Source organism: Salarias fasciatus, chromosome 1 (assembly GCF_902148845.1).
Source record: "Salarias fasciatus chromosome 1, fSalaFa1.1, whole genome shotgun sequence".
Classification (NCBI taxonomy): domain Eukaryota; kingdom Metazoa; phylum Chordata; class Actinopteri; order Blenniiformes; family Blenniidae; genus Salarias; species Salarias fasciatus.
The window spans coordinates 2255690-2273271 of NC_043745.1; the positions used below are offsets into that span (position 1 = coordinate 2255690).

The window sequence follows — 17582 nt, forward strand, 5'->3', positions numbered from 1 at the left end:
CAGGGTGACAACTTTCTCAGACAGTTTATGTCAAATTTGATGATGAGAAAATTGGCTCCCAGAGGAGGAAGAAGCGCTCACATGCTGCAGTGGCCTGCCGGCTTTCTACTGCCATCGATCCGGTGGAGGAGAAGGCCACCAAGCGTGGAGGTTTGCGTCGTCAGTTCCCTCTGAAGTTGGCCTGGGCGTGTACCGTCCACAAGGTGCAGGGCCTGACGGTGGACCGGGCCGTGGTGTGTTTGGAGAAGGTGTTTGCACCTGGCCAGGCCTACGTAGCTCTGAGTCGTTGTGAGGGATTTGTCTGGACTGATCATCATGAACTTTAAGAGAAGTCCATTACTGCAAGGACACCATCAAGGAGGCCTTGGACATGATGCCTCCATTTTTGATCAAGCAGCCACAACCTTCATTAGACACGCCCACTCTGTCGGTGTATCTAATGAACGTTCAAAATTTAAGTCGCCACCTGGTGGATTTGGTGTCCTGCACACAGCATTTGCAGCCCACCTGCATTGCTGTCACAGAGACATGGCTCACTGCACATTCCTCACCAGACGGCGTCCAGATTGACGGCTACTCTTTCCACAGCCGCCCTCGTGCTCTGTGTTACAGCAGCAGTCACCCCAAACTGTTAGAGCTGCAGGCTTTAGAACATGGTGGAGTTGGTTGTACACGCTAGCAGATTCGGACTGTGACATCCTGCAGGCACCCGATTGGATCTGGAGTGTTTGGTGTGCCTGTGGAACAAATTCCACATAGTGATGGCAGTAATTTATCGTCCACCACGTTACCCAAATTCCCTCTTCAAGCAGAACCTGCAGCGGTTGCTGCATTGGCTTAATCCAATCAGTGACACCATGTCGTCATGGGAGATTTTAATGACAACATTTTAACAGGGTCGTCAATTTGCCAAAATTAATGGGAAGCAAAGGATTTGATCAGCTGGTGACACAAGCGAGCACAGAGAGGGGGGACTCTGATTGATCACGTTTATGTGAGAAGCAGACAGTTTGATTGTGGAATGTGCAGTGATGCCACGTACTTCAGTGATCATGAAGGAATTCTGTGTAGTTTCAGAGCTAGAGGTGACCAGGGGCAGCTGGAGGAGCTGGACAGGTGGTTTGAGCGGATGATGTGGATTTGAGGATGTTGAGGGGATGTTTGAGACGACTTGGACTGATTGAGTCCAAACTGAGCTACGTGGCAGTGGGCCGAAGCAAACTGTTGCCTGTTTGTTGTTGAGAACTAGTTGATAGAGGGAACTGAGTCGTAGTGCGGCGCTGCTGCTGTTGAGGGTTTTCCGTTAAAGCACTTTGTCTGCCACTCCAAATACTATTATGTATATTTATTGGAGGTTTTTAACAAGTTTGTCATATGATATGAAATGAGTTATGTATGAATTACAAGATGGTCTTGTAGATATTTTGATATTTAACTTATTGACATGTTCCAGGTTGAAACTGTGGAGAATGTAGTTTGGTCAATGAAATCATGTATTTATTAATGTCAGTGAAATCATGGCTCTGTACTGCCTGCAGTTCTTGGTGTCTCTCTGTGGTTCCATTTGTGTTATTCTAGTGTGCATCTGTGGTCCTGGACCTGGTCTTTGTGATTGTAGGTCCAACTTTGGTTCCAAGTGTGGTTCTAGGCTTGGCTCTGTTGTACTTGGTGCTCTGTGGTTTCAGATGTGCCTACAGCTGCAGGTTCCCTGGTTCCAGATGTCAGTCTTTGCCAGTCCCAGCTGTGCTCTTCTTTTCTTCCTGATGTTGTGATTCAAAGTTTGTCAGTCTTCACTGATGTTTAATGTGTAAAATGTCATTGAACTCCAGTCTTTTAAAGGATTTACAGTCAGTCACTGATTGAGACATTAATTTTTATCTCCAGCATGTTCTGAATGAACACATCAGGAAGAGTTTCAGTGGAACAACTGAACTGTAAATATGTATTGGAGACAATGTTCTTTGACTGGTCTGACATGTAGTTATTATTCCAGATGTTTGTACAAATGTTCTTGTGTTGTCCTCTCTCTCCCTCCCTCCCCACCCCAGTGAGGGAGAAACAGAGTCCGGACAAGACCTGTTATCCTACAACTCTCCTCTCTCTCTCTCTCTTCTCTCTCTCTCTCTTCTCTCTCTCTCTCTCTCTCTCTCTCTCTCTCTCTCACTCACTCACTCACTCACTCACTCACTCACTCACTCACTCACTCACTCACTCACTCCACTCACTCACTCACTCACTCACTCACTCACTCACTCACTCACTCACTCACTCTCACTCTGCCCGACAGTCTCAGTCATGCAGTTTAAAAGGAACACCAATGATGATCACTGGTGCTCTGAGCACTCTGTTGCTGGAGTCTCTGAAATAGCGATGGTGGAGTGAGAAGGAAATGTGAATCTGAGGTGTTTTCATATATTTTAAACATTGGTCATATCTGAGCAGCCAAGCAGACTCGTCATCTGTTATTCTCCTCTGGTGTGTCTCTAATCTGTGTCGTTGAATCTCCTGAATGGAGAATCAGTGAAGGTGTTTACTACAGGCATCTGTTTGCTTTGTTCTCTCAGGTGAACCTTCTGGTTGAAGATGCTGCTGTGTGTTCAGCTGATGGCGCTGTGGAGGACGCATGACCACTTTGATGTTCCTGGTGGACATTTTTTCCTGGACGTGGGCGCTGTGGAGGACACACCACTACTTTGATGTTGCCAGAGCGCATCATTTCCTGGGCATGGATTGTATAAAGTTGTAAATATACTGACATTTTCAACATAAGATTTTTAGGTGTATGGATAGGTTATTTTCTGACTGTAAACACAGTAAGTTTGATTATGATTACCTCTAAATAATTGGCAGTTGAACTTTCAATTTATAATTAATGTTAATGAATTTACTCCAAGTCAAAAATGTGTGTTAGCTTGTGATGAATCATTGTGATGAGCTAACCTGTGATGATCAATAAAGTGTTGTTGACTGTAAAATGTTGTCTGTCTATAAATCAATGAAGCGTTTCCTCTGTAGTGGAGCTCAGGTCAGCTTACAGTTCTGTTAATTCACTGAGGAAAGTTTGAGTGAACCATTCTCCACAGATGCTCTTCCTCTCTGTACTTGTTCCTGACAAAGATGTTTTCCTGTATTCACAGCTGGAACGAAATGTTGATGTTCTCTGAACTTAAAGATGTTCATTTTGTTAAACTGGGGAATAAAACATTTTGATTGTGTTCAAGGTCATTTCAAAGTGATCTGACTTAAATGAGGTTGTGTTGTGAAACTAATATGGATCATGACCCATGTGACCTGCTGAAAGACTGATTTCAAGTGTCTGGTGTGTGTGAAGACAGATTTCTGCAAGGTGAGACATCTATTTAGATCATTACAGTGACCTTCAAGTGCTGCTTCTGGAGTGATTTGATGTGAACATTAACAATGGAAGCCACGGGGGGGCTGCTGCTGTAAACCTGTAGTTGACACATTGCTCAGTGAATGTAAAGTCCATCATGCTGAGAAAATATTTATTTCACACAAGGGTATATCTCGCGTAACTTGTGCAAACCAGTAAAAGCTTAAAGTGAAGCCAACAGCCACGGCAATGGAGCTTCACTGCGGGACATTCCATTGCCGTGGCCCCCGCTGAATCGGTTGGATCGAAATAACTTCTGAAGGACTCCAAGCTGCACGATGTTTGTCTGAGTGAGTATATGAGCAGGCACACACCTATAAATAAGGTCCAGGTCTCAAAAAACCGGAGTTGCCCTTTAACACTGTTGAATCCAAAATTATCCACGTGTTAAAAATGTCATATTTTCCAAAAATATGGGGTGTGACGCTCTTATTTTGATAGTCATGTCTGCTCCACTATAGCAAACACCAATATATCCATGTCAGTGTCACAGCAGCATGATTCCATGCCTCCAATTGTCTCTGTGCATCTATCCATCCATCCATCCATCAATCCATCCATTCATTCACCTACTTGCTTCACTCATGTGTGACTTATGGTCACTGTGCGCCATCTGCTGTGGAAACCAGGTACAACATGCAGAATGTTTTACAGCTGCTGTGAGGTCACTCAGCGCAGCGGTCATGCCCATATATGGTGAAATTTGTCACATGCTGTTAGAGTAGGAGAGTTGAAACACACAGTTTCTCTTTGGATAAAACACAGCTTATGAGTCCATTAACTTTTGCCAAAGTGAACAAAAACTGTCACATTTGATAGGGATTTTACTTGTCTTTACGTCTGTCAAGTTTTCAGAGCAGTCAGAATTATAGTTTTGACAGTGGAAGCCTTAATTGGTGAAGAAGGCGAGATTTTTGAGCAAAATTTTGCATTGAAAGTGGATAGAACGGACTTCCTGTTTGATTTAGGTCATGGGTACTAGTGAGTAAGTTGTAGATCTCGATGAGACGAACGCGTGCATATGTTTCTTTTCTCTGTACGACACGGTGAAGGGTGAAACAGTCCATATTAGTGGTTTTTGAGTGAAAAGTGTTTTGAGGCACATTTGATTTGACAGGAAATAACGGACTTCCTGTTGGATTTAGGTATAGGTATGTCTCTTGGTAAATTGTAGAGCTCGATGAGACAAACTCATCCATGTTGATTTTATTTCTCTGCGACATTCGTGCGGGTCGCACTGTCCATTGTAGTGTTGCAATTGCGTTTTCAGACTTCAAACTTTAAGGGTTAATAAAATCCACACCCTGAGACTTTTGAAAAAGTTTTGAACAACTTTGTGAGAGACACTTGTCCTCTTTTATTTGGCACCACTCTGACGTCTCTACGACAAGCAGTCTCGGAGCAGATAATTTTTAAAGGAGGAGTCATTTTTTGCATCTCTCATCCGCTAGCATGGGGCTGTTAGCATCTCCCATCCACTAACATGTAGCTGTTAGCATCTCCCATCCGCTAACATGTAGCTGTTAGCATGTCCCATCCGCTAACATGTAGCTGTTAGCATCTCCTATCCATTGACATGGAGTTGTTAGCATGCCCCATCCACTAACATGTAGCTGTTAGCATCTCCTATCCACTAACATGGAGTTGTTAGCATGTCCCATCCACTAACATGTAGCTGTTAGCATCTCCTATCCACTAACATGGAGTTGTTAGCATGTCCCATCCACTAACATGTAGCTGTTAGCATCTGTCACCCACTAACATGGAGTTATTTGCATCTCCAATCCATTAACATGTAGATATTAGCATCTGTCATACACTAACATGAAGGTGTTAGCATCTGTCATCCGCTTACATGTAGCTGTTAGCATCTCTCATACACTAACATTTAGCTGTTAGCACTGAATTCTCAGTCATGGGGAACCTTGCCAGTACATAAACATTGATTTTCATGACTTGACCTCATTTTGTGTTGTAGTTGGGCTTTTAATTTGAAGGAATTTTGGGCTTTTATTTTGGAAAGGCAGTACACGCTGTCATAATCATGACTAACCCCTTGGTACTCCATAAACATAAATTTTCATGACTCTACATCATTTCTGTTGTAAACGGGATTTTTTTTATAAAGGATTTTTTTGCTTTTATTTTGGAAAGATTAGTACATGCAACTCTGGTTTTTTGAGACCTGGACATTATTTATAGGTGTGTACATGCTTATTCACTCAGACAGACCATGGTGCAGCTCGGAGTCCTCAGAAGTTATTTAGATCCAACCGATTCAGCGGGGCCCCGGCAATGGAGCTTCCCGCACTGCAGCCTCCATTGCCGTGGACCCTGCTGAATCGGTTGGACCTGAATAACTTCTGAAGGACTATGAGAGTGACTTTTTACATCGCTGAAACTCTGAAAGAAGGATGAATTTGTTGTAAACAAGCTTGAATACTATGTTTTTGGCCTTCAGAGACCTATATGACATGACTGAAAAATAGCATCATATGTACCCTTTAATGACAGCTGCTGTCGACTTGCACTGCATGCCCATATATGGTCAGTAGTGGACTTCCTGTTGGATTTAGGTTATTGGTGTCAATGGGTGATTTTTAGATCTCGATGAGATGAACACATGAGCAATTGGTTTTATCTCTCTACGACATTCCTACGGCCTGCGGCGGCCATTTTTTTCCAAAAATGTGACTTTTATTTTGAAGGGCTGATAAAATCCACACCGTGTGACTTTTGACAAAGTTTTGAAACATCGTAAGCTTCTCCTCTTTCAGGCCGCATTACTTTGACGTCTCTACGACAAACGGTCTCGGATAAGATAATTTTTAAATGAGGAGTGATTTTTACTTTGAAAGGGAAATAGCGGACTTCCTGTTGGATTTAGGTTATTATTGTCAATGAGAGATTTTTAGATCTCGATGAGACGAACGCGTGAGCAATTGGTTTGCTCTGTCTACGACATTCCCACGGGCCGTTGCGTAGGAGTTATTTTTTTTTACCAAATTTTACACTGAAAGGGAAATATCGGACTTCCTGTGCAATTTAGGACATTTTTGTCAATCAAAGATTTTTAGATCTCGATGAGACGAATGCATCCACGTCGATTTGATCTCTCTACGCCATTCGTGCGGGTAGCAGCGTCTATTGTAGTGCTTCAAGTGGGTTTTCAGACTCAAATTAAGGGTTAATAAAATCCACACCCTGAGGACTTTTGACAAAGTTTTTAACAACTTTGGAAGAGGAACTTGTCCCTCGTACGATTTCACGCCACCCTGACATCTCTACGACAAGTGGTCTCAGAGCAGATAATTTTTAAATGAGGAGTGATTTTCTGAAAATTTTATCTTGAAAGGGAATAGCGGACTTCCTGTTGGAATTTAGGTATAGGTATTCCTCTTGGGCATTTTGGATCTCGATGAGACGAACGCCTGAGCATTGGTTTGATCTCTGTACAACATTCCTACGGGCCGTGGCGGCTATTTAACTGTTCTAGGTGGCGCTAGAGAGCAGATGGGGTTATAGTGTTAATTTTTCCACTTTAGAAAATTTTATGATTGTCTGGATGTGCCTGCCAAATTTGGTGAGAAGACGTTCATGTTTAGTGGGTCAAATTTGACGTCGAATACAGCAACTGTGGCTATTACATTGATCGGGAAATACTGGACTTCCTGTGGATGTAGGTCATCGTGGACAAATCGTAATGATAGATCTCGAGCAGACGAACGCATGGCCGGGTACTTTGATCTGTCTAAGACATTCGCACTGACCGTGGCGGAGATTTTAACTGTTTCTCATGTTTGCTAGTTCCTAGGTGGCGCTAGAGATATATGGGGTTAATTTTTTTATTTTATAAAATTTTTCGCCTGTCTGGATGGGCCTGCCAAATTTGATGAGTTTTCGTGCATGTTAAGGGGGGTCAATTGGCCGTCGATGTCCAGGCAGTAAAATAATAATAATAATAATAATAATAAGAAGAAGAAACGAACGAAGAACAATAGAGTCCTTGCCCTCTGGGCAAGGTGGCCTCAGTTGAGGCCACCTCGCCCTCGGGCTCGGTCCCTAATTAAAGCCGCAAGCGGCGTTGGACGGGACCTCGCCCTCTGGCAAGGTGGCCCCACTGAGGCCGTCCTCGTACCTTGATGACCGAAGTGCAAGTCACTGGGAACCTTGCTCCTCCATAGACTTCCAGCACCCTCTCACCCACTAACATGGGGCTGTTAGCATCTCTCACCCGCTAGCATGTAGCTGTTAGCATCTGTCACCCGCTAGCATGTAGCTGTTAGCATCTCTCACCCGCTAGCATGTAGCTGTTAGCATCTCTCACCCGCTAGCATGTAGCTGTTAGCATCTTCCATCCGCTAACATGTAGCTGTTAGCATCTCTCATCCGCTAGCATGTAGCTGTTAGCATCTCCCATCCGCTAACATGTAGCTGTTAGCATCTCTCATCCGCTAGCATGTAGCTGTTAGCATCTCTCATCCGCTAGCATGTAGCTGTTAGCATCTTCCATCCGCTAACATGTAGCTGTTAGCATCTTCCATCCGCTAGCATGTAGCTGTTAGCATCTCTCACCCGCTAGCATGTAGCTGTTAGCATCTCCCATCCGCTAGCATGTAGCTGTTAGCATCTCCCATCCGCTAGCATGTAGCTGTTAGCATCTTCCATCCGCTAACATGTAGCTGTTAGCATCTCTCATCCGCTAGCATGTAGCTGTTAGCATCTTCCATCTGCTAACATGTAGTTGTTAGCATCTCCCATCCGCCAGCATGTAGCTGTTAGCATCTCCCATCCGCTAACATGTAGCTGTCAGCATCTCCCACCCGCTAACATGTAGCTGTTAGCATCTGTCATCCGCTACCATGTAGCTGTTAGCATCTCCCATCCGCTAACATGTAGCTGTTAGCATCTCCCATCCGCTAACATGTAGCTGTTAGCATCTCCCATCCGCTAACATGTAGCTGTTAGCATCTCCCATCCGCTAACATGTAGCTGTTAGCATCTCCCATCCACTAACATGTAGCTGTTAGCATCTATCATCTGATTCAGCAGGGGCCACGGCAATGGATTGCAGTGCGGGAAGCTCCATTGCCGTGGCCCCCGCTGAATCGGTGGATTTAAATAACTTCTGAAGGAATCCAAGCTGCACCATGTTTGTCTGAGTGAGTATATGAGCAGGCACACACCTATAAATAAGGTCCAGGTATCAAAAAAACCGGAGTTGCCCTTTAACACTGTTGAATTTGAAATTATCCCTGTGCTTTGTTAAAAATGTCATATTTTGCAAAAATATGGGGTGTGAGGCTCTTATTTTGATAGTCATGTCTGCTCCACTATGTCAAACACCAATATATCCATTTGAGTGTCAGAGTAGCGTTATTCCATACATCCCATTGTCTGTCTGTGCATCCACGTATCCAGCCATCCATCATTTATCCACCAACTTAAAGACTGATTTCAGGTGTATGGTGTGTGTCAGGTGATATTTCTGCAGGGTGACATCTGTTTAGATCATTCCAATGTGTTTCAAGTGTTGCTTCCTCAGTGGCTTGCTGCTGCAGGGGCACTGTTGCTTCAGTCATGTGTGATTTGTGGTCACGGTGCGCCATCTACTGTGGAAGCCGGTACAACATGCAGAATGTTTTACAGCTGGTCTGAGACCAGCCACAGAGGCTCAATGCCCATATATGGCTTAAGTAGGTCACATGATGTTAGAGTGTGACTCGGCAGACACACAGTTTCTCTTTGGTAAAAACAGCTGGGGAAATGCATTTCCGTGGACCAAAGTGAGCAAACAATGTCAGAAAGTGATAGGAAATGTAGTTGTCTTTCACTGTAGAGCTTTTCAGAGCAGTCAGACTTATAGTTTTGAAACGGGAGGCTTAATTGATGAAGAAGGTGAGATTTTTGAGCAAAATTTGAGCAAAATTTTGAGCAGAAAGTGTGAATGACGGACTTCCTGTTTGATTTAGGTCATAGGCACGAGTGAGAAAGTTGTAGATCTCGATGAGACGAACGCGTGCATATGTTTCTTTTCTCTGTACGACATTCTGAAAGACAAACAATACATTGTCTTGGTTTTGGGGTGAGGAGTATTTTCAGGCACATTTGATTTGACAGGAAATAGCGGACTTCCTGTTGGATTTAGGTATAGGTATGTCTCTTGGTAAATTGTAGAGCTCGATGAGACGAATTCATCCATGTTGATTTTATTTCTCTGCGACATTCGTGCGGGTTGCACTGTCCATTGTAGTGTTGCAAGTGCGTTTTCAGACTTCAAACTTTAAGGGTTAATAAAATCCACACCCTGAGACTTTTGAAAAAGTTTTGAACAACTTTGTGAGAGAAACTTGTCCTCTTTTATTTGGCACTGCTCTGACGTCTCCACGACAAGCGGTCTCGGCACAGATAATTTTTAAAGGAGGAGTCATTTTCGGCTGATTTTCATCAAAATTTGACATATAACTCAAAATAGCGGATTTCCTGTTGGTTTTAGCCAAAAAAAAACAGATCCTTTTTGTAGATCTCAAGGAGACGAAGCATGAGAGTTGGTTGATCTCTCTGCGACATTCCTGCGAGTTACGGTGGGCTTTTTCACGGTTTCTAGGTGGCGGCTAGAGAGCGGATGGAGATATGGGGTTAATTTTTCCATTTTATGAAATTTTTCACCCAGTCGCATGTGCCTGCCAACTTTGATGAGTTTTCATGCATGTTTAGGGGGTCAAATTAGAGTTCCAAGCTGGCGGCACGATAATAATAATAATAATAATAAGAAACAGACGAAGAACATAGAGGCCTTGCCCTCAGGCAAGGTGGCTCAGTTGAGGCCACCTCGCCCTCGGGCTCGGTCCCTAATTAAAGCCGCAAGCGGCATTGGACGGGACCTCGCCCTCTGGCAAGGTGGCCCGACTGAGGTCGTCCTCGTACCTTGATGACCGAAGTCCAGGATCACTGGGAACCTTGCTCCTCCATAAACTTCCAGCACCTCTCACCCACTAACATTGAGTTGTTAGCATCCCCCATCCGCTGACGTGGAGCTGTTAGCATCTCCCATCTGCTAACATGTAGCTGTTAGCATCTGTCATCCACTAACATGTAGCTGTTAGCATCTTCCATCCGCTAACATGTAGCTGTTAGCATCTGTCATCCGCTAGCATGTAGCTGTTAGCATCTGTCATCCGCTAACATGTAGCTGTTAGCATCTGTCATCCGCTAACATGTAGCTGTTAGCATCTCCATCCGCTAACATGTAGCTGTTAGCATCTGTCATCCGCTAGCATGTAGCTGTTAGCATCTCTCATCCGCTAACATGTAGCTGGTAGCATCTCCCATCCGCTATCATGTAGCTGTTAGCATCTGTCATCCGCTAGCATGTAGCTGTTAGCATCTCCTATCCGCTAGCATGTAGCTGTTAGCATCTCTCATCTGCTAGCATGTAGCTGTTAGCATCTGTCATCCGCTAACATGTAGCTGTTAGCATCTCCCATCCGCTAACATGTAGCTGTTAGCATCTGTCATCCGCTGACATGGAGCTGTTAGCATCTGCCATCCGCTAACATGTAGCTGTTAGCATCTCCTATCCGCTAACATGTAGCTGTTAGCATCTCCCATCCGCTAACATGTAGCTGTTAGCATCTCCCATCCACTCACATGTAGCTGTTAGCATCTTCCATCCGCTAACATGTAGCTGTTAGCATCTCCCATCCGCTAAGATGTAGCTGTTAGCATCTGCCATCCACTCACATGTATCTGTTAGCATCTTCCATCCGCTAACATGTAGCTGTTTGCATCTCTCATCCGCTAGCATGTAGCTGTTAGCATCTCCCATCCATTATCATGTAGCTGTTAGCATCTCCCACCCGCTAACATGTAGCTGTTAGCATCTCCCATCCACTAACATGTAGCTGTTAGCATCTTCCATCCACTTACATGGAGCTGTTAGCATCTCCCATCCGCTAACATGTAGCTGTTAGCATCTGTCATACACTAACATGAAGGTGTTAGCACTGAAGTTTAGGTCATCGGGAGCCTTGTCAGTACATAAACATTCATTTTCATGACTTGACCTCATTTTCTGTTGTAAATGGGCTTTTATTTTGAAGGAATTTTGACCTTATAGTTTTAGAAACGAAGTACATGCTTCCACTAACACTGTTTACCCCGAAATTATCAAGCTGCTTTGTGAAAAATGTCATTTTTTGCAAACATGTGACTTATTTTGAAGGGGTGTAAGGCTTTTATTTTGATAGTCATGTGTTCTTTGCTTTCACTAACACCAATATATCCATTTGAGTGTCAGAGTAGCGTTATTCCATACATCCCATTGTCTGTCTGTGCATCCACGTATCCATCCATCCATCATTTATCCACCAACTTAAAGACTGATTTCAGGTGTATGGTGTGTATCAGGTGACATTTCTGCAGGGTGACATCTGTTTAGATCATTCCAATGTGTTTCAAGTGTTGCTTCCTCAGTGGCTTGCTGCTGCAGGGGCAATGTTGCTTCAGTCATGTGTGATTTGTGGTCACGGTGCGCCATCTACTGTGGAAAGCAGGTACAACATGCAGAATGTTTTACAACAGGTCCCAGAGCAGCTGCTATGCCCATATATGGCTTAAGTAGGTCACATGATGTTAGAGTGTGACTCGGCAGACACACAGTTTCTCTTTGGTAAAAACAGCTGGTCTTGGCATTCCTGTTGCCCAAAATGAAAAAAACACCCTCAAGTTTGATAGGCATTTTAGTTGTCTTACATATTTCAAGTTTTCAGAGCATTCAGACTTATAATTTTGACCATGGAAGCCTTAATTGGTGAAGAAGGAGAGAGTTTTTGAGCAAAAATGTACAATAAAAGTGTGAATGACGGACTTCCTGTTTCATTTAGGTCATGGGTACGAGTGAGTAAGTTGTAGATCTCGATGAGACGAACGCGTGCATATGTTTCTTTTCTCTGTACGACACTGTGAAAGGTGAAACAGTCCATATTAGTGGTTTTTGAGTGAAAAGTGTTTTGAGGCACATTTGATTTGACAGGAAATAGCGGACTTCCTGTTGGATTTAGGTATAGGTATGTCTCTTGGTAAATTGTAGAGCTCGATGAGACGAACTCATCCATGTTGATTTTATTTCTGTGCGACATTCGTGCGGGTCGCACTGTCCATTGTAGTGTTGCAAGTGCGTTTTCAGACTTCAAACTTTAAGGGTTAATAAAATCCACACCCTGAGACTTTTGAAAAAGTTTTGAACATCGTCGGAAGAGAAGCTTGTCTTCTATTATTTGGCACCAACCTGACGTCTCCACGACAAGCGGTCTCGGAGCAGATAATTTTTAAAGGAGGAGTCTTTTTTGCCAAATTTTACACTGAAAGGGAAATACGGGACTTCCTGTACGATTTAGGACATTTTTGTCAATGAGAGATTTTTAGATCTTGAGGAGACGAACGCATCCACATCAATTTGATCTCTCTACGACATTCCTAATGGTTTGCTGTGGCTATTTTACTGTTTCTAGGTGGCGCTAGAGAGCCAATTGGGTTATGGGGTTAATTTTTTCACTTTATAAAATTTTCTCGCCAGTCTGGATGTGCCCGCCAAATTTGGTGAGTTTGCGTGCATGGTTTAGGGGGTCAAATTGGCTGTCGAGGTCCGGGCAGTAAAAGAAGAAGAAACGGACGAAGAACAATAGAGGCCTTGCCCTCAGGCAAGGTGGCCTCAGTTGAGGCCACCTCGCCCTCGGGCTCGGTCCCTAATTAAAGCCGTCAAGCGGCAGTGGTCGGGACCGAGCCTCCGCGCCAGCCCACGACTGAGACGTCCATACACTAACATGGGAGTTGTTAGCATCTGTCATCCACTAACATAGAGTTGTTAGCAGGCCCAGTCCACTAACATGGAGCTGTAGCATCTGTCATCCACTAACATGGAGTTTTTAGCATGTCCCATTCACTACATGTAGCTGTTAGCATCTGTAACCACTAACATGGAGTTGTTAGCATCTCCCATCCACTAACATGGAGTAGTAAGCATCTCCCATCCACTAACATGGAATGTTAGCATCTTCCATCCGCTAACATGGAGTAGTTAGCATCTCCCATCCACTAACATTGAGTAGTTAGCATGTCCCATCCACTAACATGGAGTAGTTAGCATGTCCCATCCACTAACATTGAGTAGTTAGCGTCCTGCCATCCACTTACATGGAGTGTTAGCATCTCCCATCCACTAACATGGAGTAGTTTAGCATCTCCCATCCACTTACATGGAGTTGTTAGCATCTCCCATCCACTAACATGGAGTAGTTAAGCATCTCCCATCCACTAACATGGAGCTGTTAGCATCTCCCATCCACGAACATGGAGTAGTTAGCATCTCCCATCCACTAACATGGAGTAGTTAGCATCTCCCATCCACTAACATGGAGTAGTTAGCGTCTCCCATCCACTAACATTGAGTTGTTAGCATGTTCCAGTCCCTTAACATGGAGCTGGTGGCATCTATCTCCCATCCACTAACATGGAGTAGTTAGCAGCTCCCCTCCACTACATTGAGTAGTTCGCGTCTTGCCATCACTTACCTGGAGTTGTTAGCATCTCCCATCCACTACATGGAGTGGTTAGCATCTCCCATCCACTAACATGGAGGAGTTATCATCTCCCATCCACTAACATGGAGGAGTTATCATCTCCCATCCACTAACATGGAGTAGTTAGCGTCTCCCATCCACTAACATTGAGTTGTTAGCATGTTCCATCCATTAACATTGAGCTGGTGGCATCAGTCATCCACTAACATGGAGTTGTTAGCTTCTCCCAGCTGCTTTTGACAGTCACTGAATGAAGTCATTGAGTGGCAGAGTTTGATTGCCAGCTGCTGTCAGCTGTGTAACTGCACTGTATGCCCATATATGGTCATTTCAGTTAGAGTGGAGAGAGGAGAAAATAAAAGCCTTTTTTGGGGAAACAACTGGTCCTTGTTCCTTTGCTGTTTGGCAAAACTGAACAAAAAATATCACGTTTGATCGGAAAATTTGTTTTCTTTCAGTTGATGAGGCTTTCAGAGCAGTCAGACGTTTAGTTTGGACCTCAGAGGCCTCAGCTTGTGAGAACCGCGAGATTTTTCCCCATCCGGCTCCATTATAACTGACAACAAAAAAAAATGCAGAGCGCACACCTTTTCTTACCTGTGAAAACATACATATAACATGATATTTTCCCCACTTATGTTACATCATCTTGTTCGGGAGAACCTGCTGGAACTTTCCATGTGCTCGGTTTGTTGATAGGAGTCACGGTTTAGCCGCAGGTCGCCACTTGTTCGAGGTGCTGAAAAAAAGGCGACTTTTTTCCTTTTTTCCCCATTATACCGGATGAGGCCGGAGCAAGGCAGGATTTTCAGACTTCCAAATTTGAACGCTAATCAAAATCCATACCGTGGGACTTTTGACAAAGTTGTTCACAACTTTGTAGAGAAAATTGTCCTCTTTCACGTCACGTGACTCTTATGTCTGTACGACAAACGTCTCGGAGGAGATAATTTTTTCGTGAGGAGTGATTTTGAGCAAAATTTTACTTTGAAGGGAAATGGCGGACTTCCTGTTGGATTTAGGTCGGGGTGTCAGCACGTGAAATGTAGATCTTGATGAGACGAACAGCGTCAACTTGGTTTTGATCTCTCTACGACATTCATGCGGGCTGTAGCGACAATTTTACTGTTTCTAGGTGGCGCTAGAGAGCAGATGGAGTTAATTTTTCCATTTTATAAAATTTTTCGCCGGTCATGACGTGCGTGCCAAATTTGGTGAGTTTTCATGCATGTTTAGGGGGTCAAATTTGCGTTTACTTGGTAGGTCAGTATAATAATGAAGGAGAAACACCGGAAGAACAATAGAGACCTTGCCCTACGGGCATGGTGGCCTGCGGCCACCATGCCCTCCGGGGCTCGGTCCCTAATTAAAGCCGCAAGCGGCATTGGACGGGACCTCGCCCTCTGGCAAGGTGGCCTTACTGAGGTCGTCCTCGTACATTGATGACCGAAGTCCAGGTCACTGGGAACCTTGCTCCTCCATAGACTTCCAGCACCCTGTCACCGAACATGGAGTTGTTAGCATCTCCCATCCACTAACATGTAGCTGTTAGCATGTCTTTTTCACTAACATGCAGCAGTTAGCATCTCATATCCACTAACATGGAGTTGTTAGCATGTCCCATCCACTAACATGTAGCTGTTAGCATCTGTCATCCACTAACATGGAGTTATTAGCATCTCCAATCCATTAACATGTAGATATTAGCATCTGTCATACACTAACATGAAGGTGTTAGCATCTCTCATCCGCTGACATGTAGCTGTTAGCATTTGTCATACACTAACATTTAGCTGTTAGCACTGATGTCTAAGTCATTGGGAACCTTGCCAGTACATAAACATTCATTTTCATGACTTGACCTCATTTTCTGTTGTAAACGGGCTTTTCTCTCAAAGGAATTTTGTGCTTTTATTTTGGAAAAGTTGTACATGTGCTTCCATGAACACTGCTGACTCTGAAAATATCTATGTGTTTTGTTAAAAATGTCATATTTAGCAAAAATGTGACTTTTATTTTGAAGGGGTGTGAGGCTCTTATTTTGATAGTCATGTCTGCTCCACTTTGGCAAGCATCATTGTAGCTGTGGTCCTTTACCATTGTGGAAGGGTTTACACAGCAGATAATGCTGCTCGCAAGCAGTCGACTCCATCGTGTGGTGAAAATTGGTTACTACACTTTAATATGAATTATCTTGGTTTTTCGTGTTTTGAATTGATGTAATATAACCAATAGAATTGTATTTGGTGAAATGTTTAACTCTTTAAGCTGGAGGCCATTTTCGCCTAAAAGTTCAACTGAAGACGTACCCAAAGTAAACTGAATGCTGTTCTTGAACTGTTTGGAGTACATGCATGGTTTGGGTCTCATTTGAAAGCTGACAATCTGTATTTTCACCCAATGCAGTCAGAATTACTCTAGGTGCTTCTGCCACAGATTTATTTATGTTGCAGCACACTGAATTAGGATGAATTTCATTCTCGCCTGAATTTTTTCCCTGATAAAACACCTGGAAATAAGTGTGGAAGCACTGAAAGAGCTGAAAAACACAATTTTGCTAAAGCCCGGGGTCTTACAAAGTTCAGGTGAAAATGTCAGAGCAGTACTACAAGAAATGAGTGTTTCACACATGTATTTGTACTATTATGCCCTGGCGGGGTCAATTTTGGACATCCTCTGTATACCCTCTGGATGCCCTCTGTACAATGGTATATGTTGGTTTTTGGCCTGTTTTAACATTATTTTCACTCCTAAAATTCATAAAATACTCAAAAAATCACTTCAGATAGGCTTCAGTGTGGGATAAGGCACTCAGACTGAGAGGAGCAGGGATAGACAGCCAGGGCCGGCCCGGGCTTCAGAGGCGCCCTAGGCGAGGCCGAGACGAGCGCCCCTTGGGAGCGCGTTTTCGAGCGGTCCCCGACATTTCTTCGGGGGGGGGGGGGGGGTTGAGGAGCGATGCCGAACAATACCGATCAGTGCCGGGCAGGGCCGAGGACGAGGGAGCGCAGTGCGTCGGACCGCTGCACAGCGGTGCACACGGACACAGAGCGTCGTGGCGCCCCTTGTACGACCGCGGCGCCCCCCTCGGGACGTGGCGCCCTAGGCGGCCGTCTAGTTCGCCTATGCCTAGAGCCGGCCCTGTAGACAGCAGGTGCATCCCTCAGCAGATGCCTGAGAAGTCCCAAAACCACCGCCAGCGGGCCAGCCAGCCATTCAGCAAGCTCATTGGCTACCAGCCCTGTCAGTCAAACATTTCTAACCGACGTGATTGGTTCAGAATACGTTGATGACGAGTGATGACGACCGATGACGTGGTCCATCAGTTTCGGCAGCGGTTGGCTGGTTAGCCATCGGAGGGAGGGATGAGTCACTTGATTGGTTGAAATATGACGAATAAGCAACGGAAACCGATCAGATCGCCATATTGGATATCCTCAGCGAGGTGTGAGCGGTCTGGATGTTTTTATCTGATAAAAAAAAGGGATGATTATCGGACGGCCCGCGGAGAGACGCGCCGCGTGCGCGCGCGGGTGGCGCGTTTAATTCTGGATATTTGCTTATTTCAAGACATGTTTGGACAAAAGGCTGTACTTTCTAGCTTTGCC

General features: G+C 44.4%; 1 long non-coding RNA gene across 1 annotated transcript; it reads left to right on the plus strand.

Annotated features, from left to right (window-relative positions):
- The first annotated feature begins 12 nt into the window (after positions 1-12).
- LOC115394200 (uncharacterized) lies at positions 13-16941 on the plus strand. The gene is made up of 3 exons (XR_003932044.1): positions 13-23; positions 7520-7528; positions 16814-16941. It is a non-coding gene; the product is annotated as an uncharacterized LOC115394200 (long non-coding RNA).
- Positions 16942-17582: the final 641 nt, after the last annotated feature.